The following is a 6,195-nucleotide window of genomic DNA, read 5'->3' as shown; positions in this document are numbered from 1 at the left end:
AAGGTAAACATTTTGTTCTCATCCTCCATCCACCCCTCCACCTATACATATACACATACAATTCCTTGTACTCCTTGCCCTTCTCACAACTCCTTGCTCCAGGAGGAGAAGAGAACAGAAAATAAAGTAGTCACAAGCTTGAAATCCCTCTGCCCTCTTCCTCCCATTTACAGATAAATCCATTTCTTTGGCCATTCTTGCTTCCTGTCAACATGGTCTTATCTCCACCTGTTCTTTATAGCCCATCTCCCCGTCTTCTGTTTTCCACTGCCATCTTTTCTCTTTTTCAATTCTCAACCTGTGCTACATGCATACATGCATGCTATTCTGTCTGTCAACTATTCCCTTATTTTCATCCAATGCTTTCCATATGGCTATTCTGTTTTGTTCAACACAACTTAGTTTGAATAGGCTCTACCAGAAAGTATTCCCTGACCCTGATACCCTCTGCCTTATTAGATGACTTCCTCGTAGCAGTATGCGTTCCCAACTTTCCAGTGCCAGGAATGCCATCCCAGAAGCTTGGCACTAGACTTGAACCAGCTAGAACAGCCTCAAACAGCACTCCAGTGCTTGGATTTTAAGAGATAACCATTGCCTATAAAGTGAAATACAGGGATCCCTGGGTGGCGCAGTGGTTTGGCGCCTGCCTTTGGCCCAGGGCGTGATCCTGGAGACCCGGGATCGAATCCCACGTCGGGCTCCCTGGTGCATGGAGCCTGCTTCTCCCTCTGCCTGTGTCTCTGCCTCTCTCTCTCTCTGTGACTATCATAAATAAATAAAAAAAAAATTAAAAAAAAATCTTTAAAGTGAAATACATGCTAACGTAGATTATATCAAATACTTCACAAATACATGTTTATTTATCTACTTCTTCATATCTCATTATAAGTAACTTAGCCCAGGTTTCTTTTTTTTTTAAGATTTTATTTATTAATGATAGACACAGAGAGACAGAGAGAGAGAGAGAGAGAGGCAGAGACACAGGCAGAGGGAGAAGCAGGCTCCATGCAGGGAGCCTGATGCGGGACTCAAGCCCGGAACTCCAGGATCACGCCCTGAGCGGAAGGCAGAGGCTTAACCAATGAGCCACCCAGGCGTCCCGATAGTCCAGGTTTCAAACCCACTTTCTCTTGTCATCAAGATGTCTATTCTCTATCAGGGTTCTTTTCACCAATATTTCTATGACTCTTTGGGGAATGCTCACATGGTCCATGAGCATGTCTCTGTTGCTAGAAGCCACATCTGCTGCTAATCTTGCTCCACACTGCTGTCTCCCTCTTCCACAGCTCACCTGTCCATCTGGTAATAGTCTGTCCCAAGTGGCCACACTGCCTTGGACACAGGCCCAACCCTTAACCTTCACAACTCAGCTAAGACTGAACTACAACATTTAGCAAGACTTAACCAATGGCTTGACATAAAAGAAAAAAGTTATAATAGAAGAGGAAAAATTATTAAATATCCCTGTTATCCATAAATAACCTCCTAGTTCACAGGCCCAGCTTCTCTACAAGATTTTTTAGAGGGCTTCTCTCTACTCAATCCCCTTTCAACACCCATGTCGTAGGGTGGCCTTTGCTTAGATTTCCTACATGAGACAACCTCTAAACATGAGACATTGACTTAGAGATTAGGCTATCAACCTTCTGAGGTCCCTGGAAAGAATTATGTTTATTTCTGAAAAAAACTATAATATGCAAAGATGTCATGCACCCACAAGGAGGACAGTTTGACACTATTTTGTAGAGAAGTTCAACTCCCAATTTCAGAACAGATGCTTTGCTTTACTCTTCTAGAATCAAAGAGGTCATTAAAATGCTTTTCCCAAAATAAATACCTAGTCTTCTTTCAAAGGTGAATTTGAGTCCTACCTATAGAAAGTCATGAAAATTTATACTAGCCTTAAATTCCAGCTCATCCCACATCTGCCACCTATGTTTCAAATATATTGGGATCCAACTTTTGCTCAGGGAAGTCCCCTGAAAAACAAAAACGATAATTTTTAGCGGATTCTTCTCTTCAAACATCCTCCTTTTTTTTCTCTTTTTTCCAAGTTGCCATCAGGGAAAACTGAGAAAAACAAAATATTGTTGGATTGAGTACTTATCAGCTTGTGATGCTGCATGTTTCCTCATGTCATCTGCCTGTTCAGGATTCCAGATAGTTCATAAATCACTAACCCTACCCACTTAGGTAAACTAACTCACCACTAATAGCAGTGCAACAAGCGATTGCCCCAGTAGGTCTATCACTTGGAAGGATGATAGCAAGACATCCAGTGATGTTCCAGGACAGCCAACATGAGAAGCTCACATTTAGAAAGTAGACAGCCTTTCATTGCAAGCCTCGCAGTGCCAAACATTCCTCAAGTTAGTGTATACAAGTGAGTCAGAACCTGTTTTCTCATGTGTTCATTTATTTTTTTATAGTTGATACAGATATATTTAATTAAAGTGAAGCAGAATTTTCTTTTGAAGGTTTATCCATTTATTTTTGAGAGAGAGCATCAGAGGGGACAGGGGTGAAGGGAGAGGGAGAGAGAGAAAATCCTCAAGCAGACTCCCTGCTGAGCATGAAACTGACATCGGGGCTCAACCCCAGGACCCCAGGGTGAAATCAAGAGTTAGCCACTCAACTGACTGAGCCACCCAGGTGCCCCTACATGAAGCAGAATTTTAAACAAGGTAATCAAAATTCTGAGTTATAAACTTAGAAACTATGTTTCAACCCCTAGGTTTATATCTATTTTTGCTATGAATTTGTGGTTGGTCTAAATCAAGTTATCTGCTATTTTTAATCTCAATATGCCAACTTCCAAGTTTACTTTGCTAGGGTCTTATGAAAATTTTGTAAAGATTTCAGGTTATAATTTTTTCTATAGGTGTGCTTATATTTCTTTTATAACTATAATTCTACATGTAATACAAAAGACCAATAAGTAAAATGAAAAGTAAAGAAAATAACAATTATTGTTAAACTAACCCAATACTTATAACTTAATTCAAACTTGAAATGAATAAAACTAAGTCATTTGTGCTTTCCATATACAATTAAACAAGGGTAACTTTCTGTTCCTCTGGAAAATACCTGTTTCTCAAACCAAGAGCTGGATGCTTAATTGACTGAGCCACCCAGGCACCCTTGGCCTTAGATAGTTGTTTCACATCCCTTCACTTTTCTTATTTGCAGTGTCTTTATTTTTCATGAGTGTTATTTTGTTTTATCATTTTATTTTATACATTTTTTTCATCATGATGAGTATTCTGTTAATCCCCATCCCCTATTTCTCCCATCCCCCAATCACCTCCCCTCTGATAACCATCAGTTTGTTCTCTATAGTTAAGAGTCTGTTTCTTGGTTTGCCTCTCTCTTTCTCTCTTTCTCTCTCTTTTTCCTTTGCTCATTTGTTTTGTTTCCTGGTTTCCTCCTTTGTAAGATGAGAAAAATCAACTTTGTCTGCAAGCATCTGATGAGGATTAAATTGGATAGCATAAGTCATATGTCTGGCACATAGTACACTCTTATTAGGAGGCAAATTTAAACAATTTTATTAAGATAATTCACATACCACAAAATTCTCCCATTTAAAGTATACAATTCAATGGTTTTTAGTATATTCTCATTGTGCAACCATCAGCACAACCAATTTTAGATCATTCTCATCACTCCCAAAGAAACCCTGTACTCAGTAGCAATCACCATCCACCCCTCCCCCAGCAATTGACAACCATTTAACTTCTCTCTGTCTCTATGGATTTGCCTATTCTGGACATTTCATATAAATGGAGTGAGTTATTCTTTGAGTATGTGAATGGCTTCTTTCACTTTGCGTTTTCAAGTTTCGTCCATGTCCCATGTCGTGTCATATGTCATTACTTTGTTTCTTTTTATAGTCAAATAAAATTACATTGTGTAGATATATGAAATTTTGTTTATCTAGTCACAAAAGGCCATTTATTTTTATGAATCACTAAATGAGTGATGTTTAATTGATCTAAGATGGGTACGTTTTACCAAGTTTGCATTATTATTTTCCCTTTGTTTTTCCTTTACAGAAGGCATATATGTGCACACACATGCTTGAGGGTAGGGAGGGAGAAGGAGGGGGAGAGGCAGAGAATCTCAAGCAGACTCCATGCCTAGCACAGAGCCCAACACAAGACTTGGTCTCACAACCCTGAGATAACGACCTGAGCTGAAACCAAGAGCTGGATGCTTAATCAACTGAGCCACCCAGACACCCTTGGCCTTCTTGAATTTAAATACTAGCCATCTTTGTCACTCTGTGTCAGTCTTTGTTTAAAGAAGCTTACCCAATGACACTCTAATTGAAGCCCTTCCCCCTTATCATACAACCTGAGTGTTCTCACACTGTATTGTTTACTTCTTTTCCAATACTCATCTTTACAAGTAGGTACATTGCAGGACATCAGTTTATGATTTTAAATAAAAACATTTCCCCAATAGTTGAAAAACTGTCACATTGAGGACAAGAAACTGAACAGTTACATGAAAAAAAAAAAACATAAAACAAAAAACCCATAGTTCATTACTCATACCCAAGTTAAGTAAGAACTGAAAAATAATATACCCTAAGATGCTTCTTCAGACTATTCAAAATGTTTTATTTTTGCATCCTTATTTAAAGAAAGAAAATATTATTCCTGAGTATCAAATACATAAGAGTTATCTGAGAGGCAGAATGTCTTTAAACACAGTTGGCTTGTACTGAGTACTGTGAAGCCACATTACACTATTTCATGAAGGGTGGATAAATGCTGACCCTTCAGATCACCAAATTCCTTGGAGAACAATCATGTTATTTTCAGTATTAGTAATACTTTCCATATTTCCTCAGAACACATGACTTGATTTAAAAAAAGACTGGATTAAAGAGAATTTAGGTTAAGCTCAATATCACTCTGAAGGGATTACCGGTATATTAGTTCAGAAACATATATGATATGAAATACATAACCAATGTGGGATTTATCATGTGAAGAGTACTTAACGTACTTAACAAAGACTCTTAACAAAGAGGAACGTAAAAAGCAGGAAGAAATTTTTAAAGAGAAGTCAAAGGTCAAAGCTTTCTGCTTAAAGCCGAATAACCCCTGGGTAAATAAAAGCATACCTATATGCTCTGGGTCTAATTAATCATTTTTTTAACATTCTGTGAAATAGAGACTCTGTTGTCCAAACATGTCTTGTCTCTGTAGGAAACTTGGGCCCTCCAGGGGGACAGTTAGCAATGCTGCATCTGACTGTCACAGGGCACAAGCCAGTTCCTAAAGGGAGTAAGCTCTTTGAGGAGCCTCATGTGTCTGAAAAGACTGAAGATGTGCCTTGGCCATAAATAGCTACAGGAAGATTCATTTTGTTCTTACAGTCTTAGAAAAAGTGAAAAGCAACATTACAAATGAGTCATGGCATACAATTTACAGTTCCATCTAGAAAGAATAATTAATGATAGCTAGAGAATTAATAGGCAATATCCATGTGGCCCGCTATTATTTAAAAAGCATTAACTGGGGTAGCCCCGGTGGCGCAGCGGTTTAGCGCCGCCTGCAGCCCATGGTGTGATCCTGAAGATGCAGGATCAAGTCCCACGTCGGGCTCCCTGCATGGAGCCTGCTTCTCGCTCTGCCTGTATCTCTGCCTCTGTGTGTGTGTGTGTGTGTCGCTCATGAACGAACAAATAAAATCTTAAAAAAAAAAAAATTAACTGTGCGCAAAGGAACAATATCTGCTCGTAGGATACAATATCTATATGTGACCTTATAACACTACTTTACCTTGTTCTTTCAACCAACTGTATTGAATTTCTAACTGCCCACTCAACATGTTTAAAGCACATTCATTTAATAAGCTCATCTTGGGAGTTCTGAAATGATGTTCACCACAGATATTGTAAAAATATGAACATTTGCTAATAGGTGCCACATCTTACCACTCCTAAGATGGCAAGAACATAAGAGACAGTTCTAATATCGGGCCAGGTATTACGGGTACCAATTAAACTAAAACATCTGTTATTCACAGATGTGGTGGGGCAAAATTGTGATGTTTGGCAGTCCCGGACTCTTGATATGGATGTGCTGAATATCATTATTTCTTTATTGCTAAACTTGTCAGGTGAGATGACATCAGTTCCTTGTTTCATTTTGACTTATACAAAAGACTGATGCAAAG

The sequence above is a fragment of the Canis lupus genome, chromosome 14, assembly GCF_003254725.2.
Source record: "Canis lupus dingo isolate Sandy chromosome 14, ASM325472v2, whole genome shotgun sequence".
Lineage (NCBI taxonomy): Eukaryota > Metazoa > Chordata > Mammalia > Carnivora > Canidae > Canis > Canis lupus.
This window is presented reverse-complemented; position numbering follows the sequence as displayed.